This window comes from Clupea harengus, chromosome 17 (assembly GCF_900700415.2).
Source record: "Clupea harengus chromosome 17, Ch_v2.0.2, whole genome shotgun sequence".
Lineage (NCBI taxonomy): Eukaryota > Metazoa > Chordata > Actinopteri > Clupeiformes > Clupeidae > Clupea > Clupea harengus.
This window is the reverse complement of record NC_045168.1, coordinates 9,764,861-9,774,860: the sequence shown is the minus strand read 5'-3', so window position 1 is coordinate 9,774,860 and position 10,000 is coordinate 9,764,861. Positions and strand designations below refer to the sequence as shown.

General features: G+C 46.1%; 1 long non-coding RNA gene across 1 annotated transcript in view; it reads right to left on the bottom strand.

Moving 5' to 3' along the window:
* The window catches only part of LOC116224464, a 6,905-nt gene extending 6,878 nt beyond the window's left edge, over positions 1-27 (bottom strand). The window contains exon 1 of the long non-coding RNA XR_004165602.2: positions 1-27. This exon is cut by the window's left edge and continues 702 nt beyond it. This is a non-coding gene — a long non-coding RNA (uncharacterized LOC116224464).
* Positions 28-10,000: the final 9,973 nt, after the last annotated feature.

The following is a 10,000-nucleotide window of genomic DNA, read 5'->3' as shown; positions in this document are numbered from 1 at the left end:
TGGAGAGAGAGAGAGAGAGAGTGTGTGTGTGAGAGAGAGAGATGCAGGAGAGCGAATGACAGAGGGAGAGGAGAGACCGGGAGAGAGGAAGCAGGAGAGAGAGTGAGCGTGAGTGTGAATGTGTTCCGAGTGTGTGACAGAGAGAGATAGAGAGAGGAGAGAGAGGGAGACAGAGGTAGAGAAAGGGGAGGGAGAGAAAAAGAGCAGGGGGTCTGAGTGAGTGAGAGAGAGAAAGAGAGAGAGAGAGAGAGAAATCGTAGCATAAAAATCCCCTCAGCCAGGCATTGGACTGATGCTGTATGTGCTGTGGTAGAGAGGGAGAGAGGGAGAATAATTAGATTGGAACCACACACCCCCCCTCACCCTACCCCAGCCCAAACGCACTGAGACGTGGATCCCCTGCACCTAATGGTGGATTAATTGAGGGAGATCTGACGTGCTGCATGCTCTGTGGGTTCACATCCCTGACTTCCCAATGGGGAGAGGGTGGGGGAGGAGGGTGGTGGGTTGGGCTGGGGGGGGGGGGGGTTTGTAAGAGATGGTGGTGGTGGTGGTGGTGGGGGGGGGTTATGGCCGAGACAACCCCCCACCTCACCCTCTATCTCCTGGGACCACTGTTAATACACAAGCAGGGAAAAAAAACCTGCCATCCTGAAAATGGTTGTATATGCTGACTGGCTGACACTGTTGGGCTGGCTATAAAAAAACTGTAGAATATACCCATACAGAGATGCAGCGGAGACAGAAATGTGTGTGTGTGTGTGTGTGTGTGTGTGTGTGTGTGTGTGTGTGTGTGTGTGTGTGTGTGTGTGTGTGTGTGTGTGTGTGTGTGTGTGTGTGTGTGTGTTGGAGTGGGGTGGGGGGTAGGGGTGGCTGGGTGTGTTAAACAAAAGTAAAAAGGTAAAATGTGTCATGCTGTCATGATCGGCTATGAAGGCTGCTTTGGAGACCCTCAGAGAATGAAGGCATGGGGTGTCCAAGAGGAGAGAATCCCTTTGTGGGCTGCCAGCAAGGGGAATAAATAGGTAATTCTCTGATAAAAAGAAAAAGAAATGTTGACGGGTGGAGGGGAAAACCCACACACACACACGCTCACACACACGCTCTCACACACACACTCTCACACATACACAAATACACACAGAAATGCACCTTATTTCATTCAGGCTGACGTAAGGTCTCCTTAATGCCAACAAGCCTTTTAACATCCCGCAGTGGGAATGACTTTTGAAGCTGACATTTTCAATTACTAAGGTCTTAGATGATTTGAGGGAGTTTCTTATTTTGGTGATGGTCTTAGGATTGTTGTCAAGAGATCATACGCTATTTCTCAGTAGATGAGGAAGATAAGACAAACAGATCCCCTGCCTATGAAAAATGGCAAAAGAAAATACCCAATAAATCTAATTGTTCCCTCAGTGTCTTCTCTGTATGATATGAACATGAAACCAAAAAAATGCTCTGTATGAAAAAGAGAACGTCAATGCAATATTGGCACAGAATTATTACAGTGTTGAATCAGCACAGAGAGGCTTGTCAAATCTCCTTGCTTTTATTTGTCGAAAAACACACAACACATGTCAACAGGCAAATAAACAAGCACTGAGCACTGTTTACAGCTTTGTGGTTGAAGTTACTCTGCAAGCCTGAGCTGCATTTAGTTATGTTTTTGTGCTTTTATTCCAACTATCTTCTGAGATGTGCCCCCTCTGAATGTGCAACTAATACAAGGTGGATAGAAGGCAGCCCCTTTTAAAATAATGCCAACCTTTTGGCCTCAACCGGATTTGTCAACAGGGTATGATCCTTAACTCCGTGGGCACAAATTCTTTTAAGTAATACAAATCACGTCCACTTCCCAGAGAAATGAAGAATAAAATAGCTCTATCGTGTTATGGTAGTCTAATACAAAGCAGACAAAGGAATCAAATGGGCAAGGATTTCAGGCAAAAGACAGCCATATACTGCCCCCTGTTGACCATTTATGCCCCCTGCAGTGTCTAACCAGCAGAGCTCCTCATTGTTCCATAGATGAGTGCCTACTGCTGAGCTGCACAGCAATTACAGGGAAAAAAAATAAAAAATGAAATAAATAATGTTATCGGGCGCAGCCGCTCAAGGTGACGACGAACTACAAAAAGAGGAGCGAAATCGCACAAAAAACATGGTGGCATGAGACAACAGTGTCTTTATTTGTCCTGCTGAGGAAAGAAAGAAAGATGTGAAATAGAGGCTTTGGAGGGGGAGAGAGAGAGAGAGAGAGAGAGAGAGAGAGAGAGAGAAAGAGAAAGAGAAAGAGGCAGGAGAAGGAGAGCAGAGCTGGAGGCAAAAAGCTCAGGGGCTTGACTTATCTCAAGGTGGAGTGTACCATGTTCACAATAGCCTGGCAGCTCTGCTTTTCACCCCTGCAAGGCCACAAAGCAACCTGTGGCAAGGACAACATTTAGAGAGGAAAAAATACTCAATTTTTCTCTCTCTTTAACCATCTTAATGTCTTTTTTTCAAGCAATTATGGCAAGTGTGTGTGGGTGTGTGTGTGTGTGCAGGGGATGTGTGTGCCTGGATATTTTCCTGTGTTGATGCCTTTTGTCAGCTAGGGTTGAAGTAATTGAAATCGACTTGTAGAATGGGAGAATATGGCAGGGTGTTAATTGGTCTTCGTCACTGATGAAGGTCCAGAGGTCCCCAGAGTATTCTGATGAGAAAGACTTCACCAAATAGGTGAATTCGTTTGTTATTCATTTATTTCCTTCAATTTTTTTGGGTTGCCTTGACCTGAAGAAAACACAATGGGAAATTCCCCCACCCTATTTTTGCAAGTTGTAATGCAAGTTGAATTTTGTTATTATTATTTATTTATTTGTTCAGCCTTTTTCTGTCTTTCTGTTTTCTTCCTAACCCATATTTCTTTTTTGAAAGGAAGCAGGCATGGTCACTGTTCTGATTGGCGTGTGATGGCCCTTTGCTATTGTGTTCTACAGCTATATTTGATACAGGCCCTGAGAGTTCTAGTGTAATTTAAAGGAAGCTCACTCACAATCACACAACGAGGCTCAAAACCATTGCTCATCACGTACTACAAACACACACACAGTCACACACACACACGCACACACATGCACACACATCAGAAGAAAGGGACAGTGTACATGTATTTGTATGTGTATGTGTATGTGTATGTGTATGTGTAAGTGTATGTGTATGTGTGTGTGTACGTGTGTGAAATCAGACCGACATATAATCCCATTTTATCTGCATTGTTTTAAAACTGCTTCCATGTTTCTCTGGCCTGGACACGCTCCTTCATCAGCACCTGTTCAACAACCAAGAGCCTTCCCCTCTGCCTTTCAAAGCACACGCTGTCTCTAACCTCTATATGCAGGGTCCATCTGTAGAAATCAAATTAAGGTTAAGTCTAAATTTTATTCATCTGGACTTATTCTTCTCTTGGCTACAGATCAGTTTTGTCTCTCTCTCTCTCTCTCTCTCTCTCTCTCTCTCTCTCTCTCTCATTTCTGTGCGAAGCGCACACCTCCAGCCACGAGCTTGGCATTGCTTTCTATTTCTCCAACAACACGCTGCGTAGCCTTCATCAATACTCTCTGACACCGGTGCACATAAAGCTCCCATTCGCTGTCCTTACGTACACAGCACAGACACGCACGCATGACAACATATAAATACACTACTGTGCTCACACTTGTGCCCAACAATCTCACATGAATGCGTGCACACATACACATACACATACACACACACACGCCCACACACGTACACACACAAATACGTCTGTGTCCAGTAAATAGTCCTCCCTCAAGCATACGTGGGCTTTTAAAACATGCTCTGGGGAAAAGAGAGAGTGAGAGAGAGAGAGAGAGAGAGAGAAGAAAAGAGAGAGAGGTGCAAGCAGTTAAGGCCAGGCTCAGGGCTGCTGTAACCAAATATCATTATTTCCCCTTAATGTTTACATCGTAAACCTGCATTATTAAAGAGACAGAGAGGGAGGGATATAGAAAGCAAAAGAGAGAGAAAGAGAGACACAGAGGGAGTGTGTGGAGTGGAAGATAGAGAGAAAGAGAGAAAGAGAGAGCCTGCAGCATGAGCAGAGGGATGAGGCAACAATAAAACAGAGAGAGAGAGAGAGAGAGAGAGAGAGAGAGAGAGAGAATATACCAAGTGTAAGCTACCACACAAATAAGGTTTCCTTTGTTCTGCTTTGTAAACACAGCAGAGTCTTCCTGGATGGATGTTCATGTTTATGCCCGAGTGCAGAGAGTATTTGAACAAACTGCATCCAGAGGCAGTCACCTTCGTCGGTCAATTAGTTCTTTCTTTTTTTTTTTTACAATCATCTGAAACTGTTTAAATAAATAGCATAGCCACATAAATTCAGACAAATGAGCTACAGAGAAATGGAGTAAAACGCTATAAACATATGTAATTACATATACATTAAAACATGAGTAGGTTCTCACTTCAACTACATTACTTTGCACTGCACATAATCAGGAATACTACTCAACAAAGCACACCGTGATTACCCATATAGGTTCTCCATTCCAAATCACACAATACTCTCTCAACATTCGTTTGGTGAGGCCTAACTGCCAGCCAATAACCAACAATCCAGAGATACACCTTAGACCAGTGCCTGTGGCCCTGCCTCACCTTTGACCCCTCCAGAGTGGAAGGGTAGCCCTGGCAACCCTGCAGATGTGTTCCGCGTCTGACGCAGCTGAGCCGAGTCCCGGGGCGCCGCACGCTGCATCATGTTACATTAGGTCTGAGATGGTGACACAGGGCAGCCAAGATCTGACCAAAGATGTGTGGCTACCCTCCAGCAGAATGGCTGCTTTTCCTTCAGTTTTTTTTTTTTCTAGAATTGCCACACCAGTTCAGTGTTCATGCTGGTCAAAAGGAAAGAGCCTGTGATTGCAAACACAAGCCAAGCTTCATCATCCTCATAGTGCCAGCAATGCTGATGGTGTCCTCCCTTGGTGCAATAATGTCACTGCTGTGTCGAGCACCTGATAGAGGCAAACAGAAGAAAAAAAAAGTCTAGGTCTTGGAGATAAAAGCCAGCATACAAGCTTTAGAGCAGTAAAAAGCCATAAATTAAATTAAACTCTCTCTCTCCCTCTCTCTGCCACTGTGGCTGCATACTCTCACCCTCTCTTTCTTTCTCTCTTTCTCTCTCTCTCTTTCTTTCTCTCTCTCTCTCGAATACAAGCAGCACAACACCAGCTAGGTACTGTATGTAAATTGGATGCTCTCTCATGCAAAAAATATTTGTGACTTACAAAAGGTGGATGGAACTGATTTAAAAATTATGCCAGTCTGGTAGGTTTCAATTACTGTGGACTTTGCTTTTTTCAAGAACAAAAAAGCTGATTAAGACACAAATGTGTTTGTGTATGTGTATGTGTATGTATGTGTATAAGTGTGTGTGTTTGTGTGTATGTGCATGTGTGTGTGTATGTGTGTGTGTGTGTGTGTGTGTGTGTGTGTGTGTGTGTGTGTGTGTGTGTGCGTATCTGTGTGTATTGTGAAAACTGCAGATTGACTCACTAAGTGTGAGTTATATTTTAGGTTGCTGCTACCATAGACACATGACATATAGTATATTGACTATTTCTCCTCTCTCACTCTCTCACACACACCCACACACACACACAATCTCTCCCTCTCTGCTGTCACCTATCAATTGTGACTGACCTGCTGTCGTCAGAAGAGCCAGCCAATCTCATCGTTCTGTCCGTCTGTCAATACTGACAAAGTGGAATTACTGCATGTCACCCAATATTTATGGTCTGAGAGCTTTAAGCAGACAGGATTATTCCATATTATTCGCCTCGTCTGTCCATAAATTGACCCGACAAATTGACCTCTGCCTGCTGACCACGTCCACAACGGGTGGACGGCCATGAGCACAAGCATGGATGAGGGGTGGGAGGGGTGGGGTAAGATGGGGTGACGTTCACAAATCAGAGGCTGTGTTTAGAGACGCCGGGCCCCGAGGCAAGGCTCATGAGAGCAGCAGCAGCAGCAGCAGCACTCACCCACCACCACCACCCACCACCACCACCCGCCACCACCCACTGCCCGTCGTGGAGGCCGCAGAGCCACAGTAGCTCATTATCACAGGAACTCCAGCCAAGGGGAATGAGCTCCCCTGTCTGTGAGGATCATGGGTGAAACCAGATGAGAAATGGATAGCTAGATGGAGGGATAGAAAGAAAGACAGACAGAGACAGACAGACATATAGATAAACAGATAAATAGATAGATAGAGAAATAGGTCTATGTCTATGATGTTTCATGGACTACTGATGAACATAAAGTACATGCTACTCTTATGACAGCAGTCTGAAAGGTAAGGCTCTGTCTATTTCTCCTGCCCTGCAGGCATATTCAAAGATGTCTTCAGTGGTGACTTAAATTGGAGATCACACTCTCGGTGAGACTTGGCAGGCGGCGAGGCCGGCGCCGCGTGAAGGCCGGCGCCGCATGAAGTCCAGCTGCGCTCAGCGGCTCTGAGGCTCGGTGGCCAGCGTGTCACTGGCGGAGGTGTGTGTGTGTGTGTGTGTGTGTGTGTGAGAAAGAGGAGAGAGTGGGGCGGCGGTGGCGTGACATTTCAGGAGTTGGACGCGGCCGAGGCGAATGGGGTGGCAAGCGTCAGAGGGAGCAGACGCGATAACGGCCTCGACTGTGGTGGCGGCGGCAGCTAATACACTCCTCCAGTGTCCCTGCCTGTGCCAAGACTCAAGAATCTGTCGACAAAAATGAGACAGCACAGCACTCGCTTCTTGAGGTTGATTTGCCCCCCACACACACACATATTCACCATCACCACAACTCTCCCCCCAAATAAAAGAAGTTAATTAACTGTCAACGTTCTCATCATTCTGCTCCCCCACCCCACCCTCTCCTCCTTTATTCTTTCACTCGGCTTGGCTCCATGTCATTATTTTTGGCACATTTGCACGTTTTCCCTCTCACTGATCAGTTTTCTGCATGTACGCTTAACAGCAAATGACTTGGAGTGTAACCAAAGCAGTGACAGAATATTTTGATAGCTACCGTGACACCAAAACATTGAAACATTGAAATTCTACAAAACATTGAAATTCTTACAACTACATTTCTTTTTAAAAAGAAAACTGCTTATGCCTCCAGTAAATGTTACTGTTTTTATGGAAAAAGTATTTTCATATTGTACAATGGTATTTTGTATGCTATTTGGCACTGGTATCAATAACTGAGGGCTTTACACCAGAACAGATTATGCATGAAGACATAGAGGCCACGCCACAAATGATCCGAGAGCTATTTCGGGCTGTGGAGAGAGGCTGTTGACCATGCAGAAAGAGGCAGAGGACTGTGCATTCTGGCTGCCGGTCAACCGCTATCAGTGTTTGTCCAGTCACCCATCTCCGGGCCCGATAATTGCCCAGACATGGCTTTTAAAAACCTGACTGTCAGAGAGGATGTTCTGTCAGGACATGTCTGTCCTATATTTCCTTAGTCCACTCCTCATCTTCCTCTTCTTAAATTATTTTTGTTTTTAATTTGGTTTGAAAAAGTCTCAAATTCCCTCAAAAACTTTTGTCTTAAACACCAGGGCTGTCTTAATAAAAAAGCGAAAAAAGCCTGGCTTTAAGTCCTTCAACATACAGCACAGCCACTCTGAGCCCAGTGGCATACTTCATTTTATCCCCCCACCCTGTTCCCTCTTTTTGAGGGCTCTATCCTCCATCCTCATCTGCAGTTCAGTGGCTGCCGGTGTGTGGGGTGGCGCGGATGTGAGGGTCTGGGCAGCGTGAGGGGCCCCCGGCTCTGTGCCGTGGCAGCGCGCCCGGCTGAGGGCTGACGGACCGGTAACGGCCCCCTTACCACCACCAGCAGCAGCAGCAGCAGCAGCAGCAGCGCGTCGTGACTCACTCAGACAGGGGGGCTGACAGAAACATGACACCCAGGAGACTTACACTGCCATTGCCATCACTTACCGGAGCCCGACCAGCCGGCCCGACCGGCAGACGCACTTCCGCCACACCACATCCAGACCTGCTCTGTCTGCTCCCTCCCTCTCTCTCCCTCTCCATGCCTTCCTCTCTTCCTCCCTCTCTCCCCCTCTCTCTCTCTTTCTCTCTCTGTCTCCGCTCTGTCTCAGTGCTTTTTTCTATAACGCCTTACCCACTCTCCTGGTCTCTCTTTCTCTCCAGCTTTTGCACTCTGTCCCCATCTCTCTTTCTCTGAGCATCTCACACTGATTCATTCCCCTCTTTCCTGCTCTGTCTCTCTTCACCCAAACATGTCTTCCTCATCCCCATCTGGCTCTGCAGCCCCCCCCCTCCTCACTTGCCAACCCTTATCCTAATTCATCCCTTGCTCTACCTGCTATCGTTGTCCACGTCTTCAAACATTCCTCACTCCGTCCGTCTGTTTCCCCTCCCTCTGAAACGACTCTCCATCTTTTCCTCTCCTTTTCTCTCTCCATTCCAGGGCCGCTTGCTGGAGGTGGAGATGATTGAAAGCATCCTTTTTTTCTAACGAAATTCTGATGTGTTGCCCCATTTAGAGCTTGTAATGCTTTCCTCGAGTTTGAATTATTTTGCCACTGACATTATCCCCCATCTGGACGTGCATCCATTCTCTGTCATATTACCATGTTTAGTTCACCATTAGCATGGGGTGTTTTTCTCCAGAGTTGCTCTCCACATCTGCACTCTAATATCCTTCCTCCTATTCCAGGGCATATGGCATCTCCACTAAAAGTCCCATCTCTATCCCCCCGAATGGTGCCATTGGAGACAGAGACTGTGGCTCTTCGCTGCAAAGGGCCCCCCGATTGCCGGGCGTGATTGATCCCCTTGTTTTTATCAGCCCTAATTAAACATTTAGAGCCATAGGCTCCCCGTTGTTCAATGTAATTTCCTCTAAATTCAAAAAAGTCTCACAGCCGGAGAAATCTTTATTATTGGCAATGAACCCAGAGCGATAATGAGCGAATGGGATGAAACGCCCAGTTTAGCAGGCTCCAGACGCGGCTACTGAGAGCACTCCGCTGCCGGGGATGGGGTGGGGTGGGGTGGGATGGGATGGGGTGGGGTGGGGTGGGGCGGGGGTAGCAGAGAAGAGAGGAAGGGGGAAGCAGTGGAACACAGAGGCAGAGGCTCATTATCCAGAGATAAGGAAATATTTACAACTGCGCAAACACTGAGAGGGATTGAGAGAGGGAGAGAAATAGGAAGAGAGAGCGAGAGAGAGGCCTCTGGATTCACATCCACTGGCCGATTGCAGAGCCAAGTTTGGAGAATAAGAGAGGGAAAAAAGAAAGTGGAACGAAATAATTTAGAATTTAAACTTTATAACGGAAAAAACATTGGAGTGTTGAATAATGTATACCTTGAAAGTAAACAGTATATCTGGGGGTGACAGGAAACCATTCGGGGTACAGGCTTGATCCAGACACACAGGATATAAAAATAAAAACGAGATTGTATTAAAAATTTAAATCAGCATGAAAAGCAATCCACAATTAAATTTGCTGGTACTCCAGCCTGACATGCGGCTATTCCTCAATGTCAAGAATGATGTTCCATATTGTGGCTGATGTAACCAAAATAATATGAGAAAGACAACATATTTCAGATAAATGTATTATTTTGTTTGTTCAACTGACATTTAATGAGAATACAACGGCGTCACCTTACTTACCGGAAAGGGGACAGCAGGGGAAACAAATCATTTTTGTCATGATTCATTCTGAAAGTTGCAATTCAGATCAATTCAGTCGGCCTGCACCAAGTGCCCCCCCCCTCCCAACACACACACACACACACACACACACACACACACACACACACACACACACACACACACACACACACACACACACACACACACACACACACACACACACACACACACACAAATGAAACTATGATAATAAAAGGCAATGATCATCGCCATCATCATCATGATCATCATTTTTACGACT